Here is a 16113-nt window from a genome sequence, read left to right as displayed (position 1 = left end):
GTTAAACATCTATAGTATATCGCATGTATAGGCTAGATGTGGTATTTTGGTTGTGATTATAGCAATGAGATTTGGCTTGTAAATAATGTTAATATTGATTGTGTTTGGCTATTAGAAATGGCTTGTAAAAGTATATGTTTTGGATTGTATATATAGTCAAGAGTGATGGTTTAATTTGGCATGTTTGGTATGATTATAGTTATGGTTTTATAGTTGCAGATGGTTAATTGAATTGTGGAGTATAAATGCTTGAGAAATGCTTTGATAAAGTATGATTTTAGAAATTGATTTGATAAGTATTTGATTAGGTAAATGGTATTGAATTTGTTTGAAATGGATATGGTATGATTATGTATTTGGCTGATGACTTTTGGCTTCATATTTGTGTCTTGAAATGGTACCATTTGAGCTTATATAGGTATGTGCAATAACGGTGGCAAATTGGCCTTGCAAATGGCCTAATTTTGTCCACACGGGAAGAGACACGGGCGTGTGTCTCGGCCGTGTGTGACACACGGTCATGTTACACGGCCGTGTGTCCCCTGGTGTTGATATTGAAATGAAGTCAGTATGCATCACACGGTCTCACCCATGGGCATGTAACCGGTTGTGTGGTACAAGTCAGTATACCCTTAATTGGTACACGGCCTAGCACACGGGCATGTGACTTGGCCTTGTTGCATAAGTCAATATACCTTACAGTTTTGGCACAGCTTAGAACTCGGCCTGGAACACGACGTGTGTGGCCACTTCGAAGGGCACACGGGCTAGACACACGGGCGTGTGGTCGGCCGTGTGACACAAGTCAGTATGTATGCCCTGTTTCCATACGGCCTGAGACATGGATGTGTCTGGAGCCGTGTGAGGCACACGGCCTGTTCACACGGGTGTGTGATCGTTGTATGGTTGAAAAATTTTTAAGTTTCCAAAATTTTTGTATGTTATCAGTTTAGTCCCGAACTACTTTTAAAGCATGTTTAAGGCCTCGTAGGCCCTAATAAGGGACAATGTGATTGTGTTGAATGGTATGTGAGTATGAATGCATAAATGTATGAGTTATGTATGTTTTATGATGTATATTGATTGGTAATGCCTCGTATTCCTATTTCGGCAACGGATATGGGTTAGGGGTGTTACAGTTTATTGGTATTAGAGCTACGGTTTAGTAGATTCTAGGACTAACGTAGCGCGTATGATAGTCTAGCTATACTTTCCATATATACTCTGCAATAGTGTGATGATTCCTGACAGCTTAAATTGTGTTTTAGTATAGCTGATGATGTAGAGAGTAATGCGCCCACCCCTACTTAAGGGACGGCGCCATCTAATTCTTGACTCGTGTCGAGTAGTCATGGAGGTGAGGCTAAAGAAGCCTTTTTCCAGATGATGAATGAGTGGTTAACTCAGTATGTCCGGACAAATCCGGCTATTCAACAACCCCCACCCCCACCTATTCCTCAACAAATCCCTATTCTTCCTCAAGTTGTGGATTCAATACGGTTGAACAAATCGCCAGTAGACAAGATTCGTAAACATTGGGCTGAAGAGTTCCGAGCTACTGTTGATGATGATGCTGAGAGAGCTGAGTTTTGGCTTGAGAATACGATTTGAATATTTGATGAATGTATTAAATGTGTTGTATCTTTGCTGAGAGACACCGTGCATCAATGGTGGAACACGTTGATATCCGTGGTTCCAAGAGAATAAGTGACCTGGCCATTCTTTCAGACGAAGTTCCGAAAGAAATATATAAGTCAGCAATTCCTTGGTCAAAAGAATAAAGAATTTTTAGAGTTAAAGCAGGGTCATACGACTATCACCGAGTATGAAAGAGAATTCGTACGGTTAAGCAAGTATGCTCAAGAGTATGTGTCTACTGAAGAAATAATGTGCAAGTGATTTATTGACAGGTCGAATGAATTTGTCGTTCTGGTTGAAAGGGCTTGTAAAGCTGAGGATCTTAGCAGAGAAAAGAGAAACATGGATTTAGAAGTTAGAGACTCGAGAAAAAGATCAATGAGTAAGCTGTATCAATCATCATCAAAGAAATCTAGAGTTTCGTAAGCTCGCCCAAATGCTTCAAACAAATATTTGAATAGAGATCGTAGAAAACAATACTCAGGTTTTAAAGCTCAAGCTACATCAGTATTGAGCATTGGCAGTGTGAAAGACAACAAACTCGAGTGTCAGCAGTGTGAGAGATGACATTTCAGAGAATGCTGGAATAAAAATAATAAAGCTTGTTACAAATATGGTTCGCTAGATCACTTCATTCGAGATTGCCTTGAGCTGGATGAGAAAAATAAAGTTAAAAATGTGAGACCAAGTAATACGTCGAATAGACGTGACCACCTAGAATTGCCGAAATTTTAGTGGTAGTAGAGGGTCGACAAAGGATTCAGCTGTGAGATAGGAGGCCAGAGCACCTGCTAGAGCTCCAGATGTTATCGTTGGTACTTTCACTCTTTATGATACTAATGTGATTGCATTGATAGATCCAGGATCAACTTATTCTTATATATGTATGAATTTAGTATCTAGTAAGACTTTGCCTATAGAGTGAATTTAGTATCTAGTAAGACTTTGACTGTAGAGTCTACTGAATTTATGATTAGAGTATCGAACCCCTTAGGCAAATGTGTTTTGGTTGACAAAGACTGCAAGAATTGTCCGTTAATGTATCGAGATTTTTGTTTTTTGGTTAATCTGTTGTTGTTGCCATTTAATGAATTTGACATGATTTTGGGTATGGATTGGCTAACGATGCATGATGCTATAGTGGATTGTGGATAAAAGACAATTGAACTGAAATGTCAGAATAATAAGACTATTAAATTCAATCTAATGATCTGAATAGTTTTCCAGTTGTGATCTCGTCTATGTTAGCTCAGAGATTTGTGAGAAAATGGTGTGAAGCTTATCTTGCCTATGTACTTGATATGAAAGTGACTCAAACAAAGATTGAATTAGTACCAATTGTGTGCGAGTATCCAGATGTATTTCTTGAAGAGTTATTGGGTTTACCACCTATTAGAGAGGTTGAGTTTGGTATTGAATTAGTACTGGGTACAATGTTAATATCGATAGCTCGGTACAGAATGACTCCAACAGAGTTAAAAGAATTGAAAACTCAGTTGCAAGAGTTAACAGATAAAGATTTTACTAGACCAAGTTTCTCCCCCTAGGGTGCACTGGTGTTATCTGTGAAAAAGAAAAATGGTATTATGAGAATGTGTATAGACTATCGACAGCTCAACAAAGTGAAGATCAACAATAAATACCCTTTGCCAAGAATAGATGATTTGTTTGATCAGTTAAAATGGGCAACAGTGTTTTCAAAAATTGATTTGAGATCGGGTTATTATCAGTTGCAAGTTAAAGACTCAGATTTGCCAAAGACTGCATTTAGAACAAGGTACGAACACTATGAATTTGTTGTCATGCCTTTCAGACTAACAAATGCACCTGCTATTTTTATGGACTTGATGAACCAGATTTTCAGACCGAATTTAGACCGATTCATAGTTGTGTTTATTGATGACATTTTGATTTATTCTCGTGATGAATCTGAGCATGCCGAGCATTTGAGAATCGTGTTACAAACTCTGAGAGATAAAAAATTGTTTGCAAAGTTCAGAAAATGTGAGTTTTGGCTACGAGAGGTAAGTTTTCTAGGACATATAGTTTCAATCGAGGGTATCAGAGTTGACCCGAACAAAATTTCTACTATTATAGATTGGAATCCTCTGACAAATGTATCCGAAGTCCGTAGTTTTTTGGGACTAGCCAGCTATTATAGATTGTTTGTGAAAGGTTTCTCGATGATTGCGAATCCAATGAAAAGATTACTTTAAAAAGATGTTAAATTTGAGGGGTCAGAAAAGTGTCAATAGAGCTTCGAGCAGTTAAAAGCATTATTGACAGAGGCACCAGTGTTACAGCCTGAGTCAGGTAAAAAATTCATAGTTTTCTGTGATGCATTGTTAAATGGATTGGGTTGTGTTTTAATGCAGGAAGGAAAAGTTGTAGCTTATGCCTCGAGACAGTTGAAGCAGCATGAAAGGAATCATCTGACACACGACCTAGTTCGCATTAAAAATTTGGTGTCATTACTTGTTTGGTGAGAAATGCCATATGTATACCGATCAAAAAAGCTTGAAATATTTGATGACTCAGAAAGATTTGAATTTGCGACAACAGAGATGGTTAGAATTGTTAACAGACTATGAATTAGTGATTGACTATCATCCGGGTAAAGCGACCGTAGTTGTTGATGCTTTGAGCCGAAATTCCTTATTTGCTCTACATGCTTTGAACACACAATTAGCTTTTTCTGACGATGGAACTATAGTAGCTAAGTTAAAAGCGAGACTATTATTTCTATAGCAGATTTGTGAGGCTCAAAAATTTGATAATGAATTGCAAGCAAAACGAGCTTAGTGTGAGTTGATTTCTGATATGGAGTTTCGAATAGGGCCTGATGACTGTTTGATGTTTCATGATAGAATATGTGTACCAAGAAATTTTGAGCTCATTTAGAAGATTCTAAATGAAACACACAGTCGTTGTTTATTAGTACATCCGAAAAGCATGATAATGTATAACAATTTGAAATAGCTTTATTGGTGGCATGACATGAAACGAGATTTCTCAAAATTTGTTTCAAAATGTTTGATTTGTCACCAAGTTGAAGCTGAGCATCAAGTGCCGTCAGGTTTGTTATAGCCTATTATGATTCCTGAGTAGAAGTGGGATAGAGTAACAATGGATTTTGTATCGGGTTTGCCCTTATCTCTGAAAAAGAAAGATGCGATCTGGGTTGTTGTTGACAGATTGACGAAATCAGCTCATTTCATTCTGGTATGTACGGATTATTCACTTGACAAATTGGCTGAGTTGTATATTTCAGAGATTGGTCAATTACACGGAGTGCCATTATCTATTGTTTTAGATAGGGATTCGAGATTCACTTCGCGATTTTGGAAGAAATTGTAATAAGCTTTAGGTACAAAGATGCATTTTAGCAATGTGTTTCACCCGCAAACGGATGGTCAATCTGAACGAGTTATTCAATACATGAGGATATGTTGCATTGTTGCATTCTTGAATTTGAAGGTAGCTGGGAAAAATATCTACAGCTTATTGAATTTGCTTACAACAATAGCTTTCAATTGAGTATAAAGAAGGCACTGTATGAAGCTCTATACAGTCATAAAATTTGAACACCGTTGTACTAGATTGAGCTTAGTGAGAATAAAATTCACGGGGTTGATCTAATCAGAGAAACAAAAGAGAAAGTGAAAGTAATACGCGATAGTTTGAAAGCAGCTTCAGATCGACAGAAATCGTACGCAGACTTGAAATAAAAAGATATTGAGTTCCAAAGTAAAGATAAAGTGTTTTTGAAAGTGTCGTCATGGAAAAAGATATTACGGTTTGGTCGGAAAGGGAAATTGAGTCTGCAATTTATCATACCGTATGAGATTATTGAGCGAGTTGGGCCAGTGGCATATCGACTATCTTTACCGTCTAAGTTAGAGAAGATACATAATGTGTTTCACGTATCGGTGCTATGAAAATATCGATTAGACCCTTCGCATATCATTTCCCCGACAGAAGTGGAGATATAGTCAGATTTATCATACATTAAAGAAACGATTCGAATTTTAGCTCGTGAGATTAAAGAGTTGAGAAATAAGAAAATCACATTAGTGAAATTCTCATGGCATTGACACGGATTTGAAGAAGCTACATGAGAATCCGACGAAGTTATGAGAAAACAATACCCGAACCTATTCACTGGTAAGACTTTCGGGGATGAAAATCCCTAAGGTGAGAGAGTTGTAATAGTCTGTTTTTAGCTAAATTGAAACAGTGGTTTTAAAACCACAAATCCAATATCAAAAAATTATTTTAATATTATTTTTGGTGTTTACAGCATGTTATTTGACATGTGAGAAGTTTTTGTGAGCTAATTTTATCGTTTGAATAGTCAATTTGAGAAAAAGGACTAAATCGCGTAAAATACAAAAGTGCTATTCTATTAGTTAAAGGTGTCAATTGACTTTGGATTTTAAATATGATGGCCTTAAATGGTAATTAGACCATTAAAAGTGTAAGTGGACATATATGGACATTTAATGGATTTTTTAAATGATTTTTCATTAAGGTTATAATGGTAATTAATATAATTATCATGTGTTAAATAAAATAAAATGAAATTTTATTCATATCATCATCTTTCCAACCGAAAATAAGAAAGAAAAGAAGCCATTGATGAACTTTTAGGGTTCGACATCTTCATAGCTCAATTGGTAGTTTTTTGATGATTTTTACGTTTTTGAGATCGTTGCTTCATATTCTAGCTAGTCTGTACCTTTAATTTTGAAACTGTTAAAGATTTTAGGAGTTCCCATTGTTAAATCTATGTGTTCTTTGGTGAATTATGATAGATTATGAAAGTTTATTGATAGTTAAATTAGTTTTGTAAAGTGATTTTTGACAAAAATGTCCAAAAGGGGTTAATTTGTGAAATGTGAAAATTGAGTGGTTGAAATGTGAAATAAATGAAAGCTTTGGGCTACTAGGGACCTATATGTAATTCATCCAAGCTTGGGTTTAATGAATTTATGTGAATTTTGTGTATCTGTGAAATAAGGAGTAAATTGTAAAAATATGAAAGTTTAGGGGCTAATATGTAAAAATGCCCAAATGAGTAATTTTGGACTAAATTGAATGAACAGATGAATAAATAAGTTAATTTTGAATTCATATAGATCAAGAAAGAAAGAATTCAGATTTAGATCAGGGGAAAAGCAAGGTTGTCGAGTAGTTGATTTGATCCGTCAATTTTGAACACGAGGTAAGTTCGTATGTGACAATTTCTTATTAAATGTATGTTAAATACTTTAATATTGCCTAAACTGTGATTATGAGACTTTCATTTATGTATGAAGTGTACATAGATTCTACGGATATATTCGAAGATGGAATCGACAAGCTAGAAATCCCGGTTGAACCTTAGGAATAGATTTTGGATATTGGTGATATGTTATAAGATGATATACCGATTTGGCTTCGGGCCATGCATATCGAATGAGTTGGCTTCGGGCCATGTTATTAGCACTTTGGGTGTGAGTTTTACTGATTTGGCTTCCGGCCATGCATATCGGATGATTTGTCTTTGGGCCATGATAATAGTTATTCTGGTAAGTTACCTTAATTTGGCTATGGGCCATGGTATAGGTATTTATCTTACGAGAGTCTTGAGTACTCAATTTCTATTCTGAATGGTTCAACAGGTAACGAATAATGTCAACGAGAATGAGGTTAGTACAAAGTGAAGCAAGTATGTACAAAACCTATTCGAGTATTAAATAGAGAAAGTTCGATGAGATGGTATTCAATCATGTTTTGAGACATGAGAAAGGTTTGTAGTTAATGTGTATATGATTATGTCATGTAGAATTGGTTGAATTGTATTTATTTGATAAATTAAGTTGTTCATATACGAGCGTATGAAGCTATGAAGCTTACTTTGTGTTATATTTCCATGTTTTATAGTGAATCAAGGCTAGCTCAGATCCGAGGAGTTGTCGGGAACATCATCGCACTATCAAACATCTAAGTTGGTACTTTTGAGTTAAACATCTATGGTATATCGCATGTATAAGCTAGATGTGGTATTTTGGTTGTAATTATAACCATGAGATTTGGCTTGTAAATGATGTTAATATTGATGTGTGTTTGGCTATTAGAAATGGCTTATAAATGCATATGTTTTGGATTGTATATATAGTCAAGAGTGATGGTTTAATTTGGCATGTTTTGTACGATTATAGTTATTTTTTGATAGTTGCAAATGGTTAATTGAATTGTGGAGTATAAATGCTTGAGAAATGCTTTGATAAAGTATGATTTTAGAAATTGATTTGATAAGTATTTGATTAGGAAAATGGTATTGAATTTGTTTAAAATGGATATGGTATGATTGTGTACTGGTTGATGACTTTTGGCTGCATATTTGTGTCTTGAAATGGTACCATTTGAGATTATATAGGTATGTGCAATAAGGGTGGTAGATTGGCCTTGCAAATGGCCTAATTTTGTCCACACGGGCAGAGACACGGCGTGTGTCTTGGTCGTGTGCGACACACGGTCATGTTACACTACTGTGTGTCCCGTGGTGTTGATATTGAAATGAAGTCAGTATGCTCCACATGGTCTCACACACGGGCATGTGACCGGCCGTGTGGTACAAGTCAGTATACCCCCTAATTGGCACACGGGCTAGTACACGGGTATGTGACTTGGCCTTGTTGCATAAGTCAGTATACCTCACAGTTTTGGCACGGCCTAGAACACGGCCTGGCACACGGGCGTGTGGCCACTTCGAAGGCCACACAGGCTAGACACACGAGCGTGTGGTCGACTGTGTGACCCAAGTCAGTATGTATGCCCTGTTTCCACACGGCCTGAGACACGGGTGTGTTTGGAGCCGTGTGAGGCACACGAATTGTTCACACGGGCCTGTGACCGCTGTATGGTTGAAAAATTTCTAAGTTTTTAAAATTTCCATATGTTATTGGTTTAGTCCCGAACCACTTTTAAAGCATGTTTAAGGCCTCGTAGGCCCTAATAAGGGACAATGTGATTGTGTTGAATGGTATGTGAGTATGAATGCATAAATGTATGAGTTATGTATGTTTTATGATGTATATTGATCAATAATGCCTCGTAACCCTATTTTGGTGATGGATACATGTTAGGGGTAAAAAAAATTATCTTTTCCCTTAAGGTTTGAAATGTTTCCGAATTAGTCCTGAATCGATTTTAATGTATTTCTTGGGCCTTGAGGGCTCAAATAAGGGACAATATGCATGTGTTTGAATGAAATTGCTATGAATTATGAAATGTTTGGAATTGAATGTTTTTAGTTAAGATTCTACGGTAATGCTTTGTAACCCTATTCCAACGATGGATATGGGTTGGGGTGTTACATATTTACTATTATTATGTTTAAAGATTCTAAATATTGCTTGATTGTTTCCATTTTATACCTCATGTTGTGACCCTATAGGAATGAGGAGACGAATGGTTTGCTATTAACTTTGTCTAGTATTAGTCAATCAGACTTTCATCGATTGTATTCTGCAGTCTGTTTAATCATAGAAAACGGTTTTATACTTCTTTTTTTTCTGAATGTACTTTGTTCTTGTCTATGCTCTATGGATAGTTTCTATTCATAAATCATGTTCCTTTTTTCTGATGTTATTTGTTGACTGTAATTTAAATTGTTTTGATGATACTGTCTTTATGAAAAACTCATTTCTTAATTAATTATTTTGACTGTAATTATTATCTTAACTGTTCTCTTGGTTTTTATTTAGGTCACATTTTCTACCAGCACTATGAGAATAAGTAATTGAGTTATAGTAGTTGAATCATCTAATTTTCTGCTTATTTTTTCTAGATTAGTTTATGATAAAAGTTCAAAATTTCAACCAAGAGTATTTGTTATCATGGTTTTCATTGCTTTCACCTTTCATTGTATAATGTTGGCATTTTGAATTTCTCTTTATGTTTTCACTTTTTGCATGTGTTTAACCAATGACGGTAGGGCTAATTTTCTTCCATATAAGGAAGAAGGCATATAAATGTAAATAAACTAAACCAAAGCTCATGTGTACTTTGTTTGTTCTACGAATCATAATTAACAAAAGTATATGTTTTTTTTAAGAATATGTCGACGATTGGGGAAAATGATGATGAATTAAAGAAGATATCTTCCTTAATTGATTAGTCTAAGGAACCTGAAAAAGGCTAAAATGGTGATGGAGACTCCAACAAGTGCAAAAAACAAAAGGAAATGGGAGAAGCCGATGAAATTACAACAGATGGACTTAAAAAGAGAAAACCTTCTACTATTTAGGATCATTTTAGAAAAATTGACAGTGATAAAAGTCATGCTGAATGTATTTATTATGGTGGAAAGATAGTTTGTTCATCTAACACTGGAACTAATGCAATGAAGCATCACAGTAGTCGGTGTAAGAAAGCCCCTTTTAACCTAGATAAGAAAGCCCCTTTTAGCCTAGACAAAGTGCAACGCTGATGGGACCATAGAAACTATTAGTGTTTCTAGATTATGCTGTTTTGATCAAGATGAGATTAGACAAGCACTTGCTAAAATGGTGATTATTGATTAGTTGCTAATTAGTTTTGTTGAACGTGAATGTTTTCGTTACTTTTGCAAGATTGCCATTCCTGATTTTGTTCCTCCTTCATGTGCTACTATTATAAGAGATTGTTATGCTCTTTTTATTGAAAAAAAGGAAGACGTTAAAGAAATTTTTCAAGAATTTGTTTTCTAAGGTATGTCTTACCACTAATACATGGACATCTGGTTAAAAATTGTCATATATGTTTCTTACTGCCTATTTCATAGATGATGCTTGGAAATTACATAAAATGATTATTAACTTTTGCTCAATTGCTGGTCATTCTAGGGAGCTTATCAGTAGCGCTGTTAAAAGTGTCTACTAGAATGGGGTCTTAAGAGGATATTGACTACAATGGTTGATAATGCTAGTTTTAATGATCTAATGATCAAGTATTTCAAGCAAATTGTTAACTTATGGGGTGGAAGTGTGTTTAATGCTGAATTTTTGCATATAAGATGCGCTGCACATATTCTGAATTTGGTTGTTAAAGATGGGCTCAATGATGTTGATGTTTCTATTATGAGAGTCTGTGCTGTTGTAAAATTTGTGAGGTCTTCCTTTGCAAGGCTTCAAAATTTTAAATATTATGTTGAAGAGTAGAATATAAAATGTAAAGGTCTTGTTTGCTTGGATATTGAAACAAGGTGGAATTCCACCTATTCCATGCTTAAAAGTGCTTTGGTATATAGAAAGGCATTCAAAAATATGAAAACTAAGTACCTACCTTACACAAAAGAGCTTAGGAAAGTTGGTGGTGCTCTTGATGATGAGGATTGGGACAAAGTTGCTTGTTTCTTGCCTTTTCTTGAAATCTTTTATGAGACTACATTGAGCTTCTCTAGATCAAGGTATATGATTAGTAATACCTTTGTGGAAGAAATATATGATATTGGGTATATAATTAATCATTAAGTTGATGGCTTGAATGATGGGCTTAAGAGTATGGCACGCCAAATGAAGCTAAAATTTGATATGTATTAGGCAAATGTTAAGAATGTGAATGTGTTGATTTTCATTACTTTGGTTCTTGATCCTAGGCATAAGTTAAGATATGTTGAGTGGATTGTTCACCATTTTTATAATCCTAACTTTTGGATCACTGGGAAGCCTCATGGCACAGCGAAAAAATTATTTTGACGATCCAAACTAGGAATCCATGCACAAGGAATGAACCGGGAAGAAAAGGTTTGAAAAATGTACCTTTCGTACTCCGAAAAATAGGAAGGAACCATTATTATTTTAATGCCCTTCGCACACTACCGGTCCAAATCCACAACAAAATCATCTCGGCCTCTACGTAGTCTACCCTATTACAAACGAACGAACGAAAAAAAACTCTCACTAAATGTTTCAGAGAGTTTTTCCGAAAAATGTAGCTGCTAGACCTAGGTTCTTTTTTCTTTTTGTGGTTTATGTTGGTTAACACTTTTTTGCACCCTAGGGTTTCATTTTATTTTTCCTTTTCTCTTATTTAATATTCTTTAAAAAAAATGGAATCCCCTTTTTGGTGCCAGAATATATATGAAAATATCACAGTGTAATATCCTTTCCAAAAGGATATTAATTTCCATATATATTTTATGTTTGTCCAAATTAATTATTATAATACTTTATTTTAATAATTTGTAAAGCAGATCATAATGAATATTTTATATGAATCAAATTCATGCATTTATTTTAATTATGTTCTCTATTCTTATACAATGAATTTGTACATATATTGTGTTTATTATTTAACTGTAAAATTAAATTAATTCAATAATTAATATAATTCTTGTGATGATTAAATTTAATACCAACTGTGTTTAGATTCATTCATTTCAACCATAGTGTAACAACCTGGTTTTATCTAAATCGAAATAGTAGTGTCAGAACCACAAATTCAAGGCTAGAAAATTATTTTAATATTATTTTTGGTGTTTATAGCATGTGATTATATATGTGTGAAAATTTCGTGAAATAATTTGAGCATTTGAATGCTTAATTTGAGAAAAAGACTAAATCGCGTAAAATGCAAAAGTGGCATTCTATATGTTAAATGTGTTTAATTGCTATGGTTGATTAAATGTGAAGTCCTTATGCTGTAAATAGACCATTGATACTGGGAATGGACATAAATGGTATTATTTTGATGGTTGAATGATTTAATGACCAAGGGTAAAATGGTAAACTATGTATTAATGATAAATAAATAAAACAAAGTTAAAATAAGCCTAATTATCATAATCCATAACCGATTATTTAGAGAAAAAAAGAGGAAAATATGGTTTTAGGGTTCGACTATTTTTGTTCTTGATTAACGTATGTTTTGAGCTTGGTTTTTGATGATTTCTATGTTTTTGTGATCGTTGCTTCGTGTTCTAGCTAGCCCATGTCCTAATTTTTGAAATTGTTGATGATTTCATGAAGTGCCATTGATGAATGCTTAAGCTTTGGCATAGATGATGATGAAAAATGAAAGATAAATGATAGATTATCATGTTTTGTAAAGTGATTTTTTGGTAAAAATTGCATATTAGGGATTAACTTGAGAAATGTGTAAATTTAGGGGTTGAATTGTGAAATGAATGAAAATAATGGGCTACTGGGAGTGTATGAAGAATTCAGCTAGCATGAAATTAGAAAGAAATTGTGTAATTTGTGTTTTTATGAAATAAGGACTAAATTGAAAGAATATAAAAGTTTATGGCCAAAGTGTAAATTTGCTTAAATATGTGTTTTTGGACTGAATTGAATGAATCAATGAATAAATGAGTTAATTTTGAATTCATATATATCCTGAAAGAAAGTAATCGGATTTAGATTAGGGGAAATCGAAGGTTATTGAATAGTCGACCCGATACATTAATCCTAAATATGAGGTAAGTTCATATCCAAATAAACATCTTTAAATTGACTTATATATGTTTATTTGTTGTTGAATTGCTATGGATGTTGAACAAGTAAATACAAGAAAGAATCGATGAAGTTATGATATCCGGAAGTCTCATACAAACCTTAGGAAATGTATAGGATATGAATGTCATGACATTAGGATTACCAAGATGTGATTACATGTAAGACCATGTCTAGGACAGTGGCATTGTATTGTGATTATGTGTAAGACCATGTCTGGGACATTGGCTTCATTATATGATTTCGTGTAAGACCCTGTCTGAGACAGTGGCATCGATATGTGATAACATGTAAGACTATATCTGAGATATGGCATTGTACAAGCTTTATGTGATTTCCTTGTATCCTTAACGATTCCTAATGGTTTAAAGGACAAATTCAAGCCAAGAAAGAATGTGTGATGAGTTAAGTGACTCAAGTACATATGAGATTCATACAAGTATCGAAAATAGAAGTATTTGATGAATTTATTCATGATATTGAATATGTATACATTGGGAAAGGTTTGTGAGCTTATATGTGCTATCTCGGGGGCGTTCTTTTTTTTTCGGCTTGATCTTTTGTTTATTTTTTGTTTTTACTCGAAGGCATGAATAAAAAAGGGAAAAGCGGAAGTTTACCTTGAAAGCACGCCGTAGATCTCCTCTTGCTTAGTTAAAATCGAAGTTAAGAGGAGATTGAAAGGAGAAAAGGTGTTCTCTCCAGTCTAAATCTTTTGGCTACTGCCAGGGAAAGGAGAATCGGCATTTTCAAAGGGGATTTAGGGTTTGGAAAAGAAGAAAATGGATGGGGTTTCAGCTGAACGGGGTGTTTTGTTGGGGATTTTAAGGGAGTAAGAAATGGCACCGTTTAGACCAATGATAATGGTCTCAAACGACACCGTCTAGGCCACCCCCTTTATGCTGATCCAATTCGTTTCTTCGACCCTCAGGACCCGCGCGCCTTTGCGGTGAAGGGTTATTTTCCATATCAGTCCTTCCCTTTCGCGCAGTATTGAAATCAGCCCGTATTCTTATTTCATTTTTTTATTAATTTAGCCTTGTGATTTACACTCGTTTGCAAATGGATCCACGCTTAAACGTAGCATTTGGGATCTGGTATATTGCCAGTTTTAGTCCCTAGTTGTTTTCGTGCATTGATTATTGGTCCTTTTATTGTTGTTGTTTTATTTTCGAATTGTCCCTGCTATTTTAGTTTAATTCCAGTTAAGTTTTCCTTATTTTTTTTGTAGCCTTTTATTCTTGACTATTTATTTGTGCATTTTAAATAACTTTGGTGATTGTTACTATATCATTGTAAAGTTGTTTTGGTAATGTCATCTTCACGCTTTGTATATTCCATAAAAGTTTCTTATATACATTAATATATATATGTACATATCTACTTCATATCAAAGTTGGTTTTATTTCATATATATATATATATACTAGTATCAACCTTATAGTATTTTTATACATGTGATTCCTTAAATTGTTTTCTTCTTGTATTTTATTATATAATCCTACTAAATACATTTTTAAATTATTATATATGTATATACATCCATCGATACTGTATTTGATCTATATATTATTAAATCCATGTACTTTAATATAGATTTTTCTATTCAAATATGCTTTGTATATGTGTTTTACATAAAATTTAAGTTATTTTATATTCATTTACATTAGTACATATTTTTGATTTACATACATTATTAAACCTATATTTTATATACATAGTCTTCTTTATATATAAGTATGCTTTTAAGTCCATCATTTGTAATAAAAATAAGTCAATCTTAGTATGTTTCTATGGTATTTTTACAAGCAATTATTTCTAGTTTATTTATATACCTATATATATATAATTTATGATAAAATCAATCCATTTTTTTATATATAATTCATATTTTAATTCCATGTTATTTTCGTATATAATTGCTTCAAAATTCGCTCATACGTGTGTATATATATATAGCTACATGTTTTATACCCATTATCCTTTCACATCTTATGTACTATATAGATTATTCTTATGGTAGGGATATTACCAATTTTAAATAAATGCTTCATGGCTAAATATTTAGTACTATATCATTTGATTGTTAGTCCATCATTTTTAGTCCATTATTTTCGTGTCACGTTGATTTTATATCGTTTGGTATCTCATGAGTTAATTATCTTCGCGATATTTCTTGTATGTTTGCTACATCGTGCTTGCTTATTTTTATATGTCATCACATCAATTATTCTCCATGCATTATTGTAATCGGATTACATTTCTTAGGTTAGCTATATTTAATTATTAGTTTGTTAGTTGATTGCATCTCATACGTATATTATCCCATATCATTATTTTCCACTTGGTTTATGAAATGTGGTTTTATAAATTCAAATTTTTATGATTAGTTTCGTCTTATTTCAAATCGAATTAATGTGTTTTAAGCTAGTTTCACTATTATTTAAGAATCCTTTAAAACGAAGGTGATATTCAATATTTGGCAATTCACGAGATCGTGCCCTAACGTGTTGGGTTGCAATCTCTCATTTGCTCAAAGTAATCGAAGGTCCCTTTAGAATTTCACCCATGTCTTTTAAAAATTCTTTAAACGAAGGCGGTATTCGATATTTAACGATTCGTAGAATCGTGCCCTATTGTGCTGGGTTGTGATTTCTCATTTGTTCAAAACAATCGAATATTCCTTTAGGTTTTCACTCATGCTTTTAAAAATTCTCCAAAACGAAGGCAATACTCGGTGTTTAGCAATTCGAGAATCATGCCCTATTGTGCTGGGTTGTGATTTCTTGTTTGTTCAAAACAATCGGATATTCCTTTAGTTTATCACTCATGCTTTTAAAAAATTCTCCAAAACGAAGGTAATACTCGATGTTTAGGAAATCCGAGGAATCGTGCCCTACTGTGTTGGGTTTCAGTTTTTCGTTGGACTAAGTAATTAGGCATCCTTTTGTAATTTCTGCTTATAAACTTTTGGAAGTCGAAGTTTATTGTGTTT

The sequence above is a fragment of the Gossypium arboreum genome, chromosome 10 (assembly GCF_025698485.1).
Source record: "Gossypium arboreum isolate Shixiya-1 chromosome 10, ASM2569848v2, whole genome shotgun sequence".
Classification (NCBI taxonomy): Eukaryota; Viridiplantae; Streptophyta; class Magnoliopsida; order Malvales; family Malvaceae; genus Gossypium; species Gossypium arboreum.
This window is presented reverse-complemented; position numbering follows the sequence as displayed.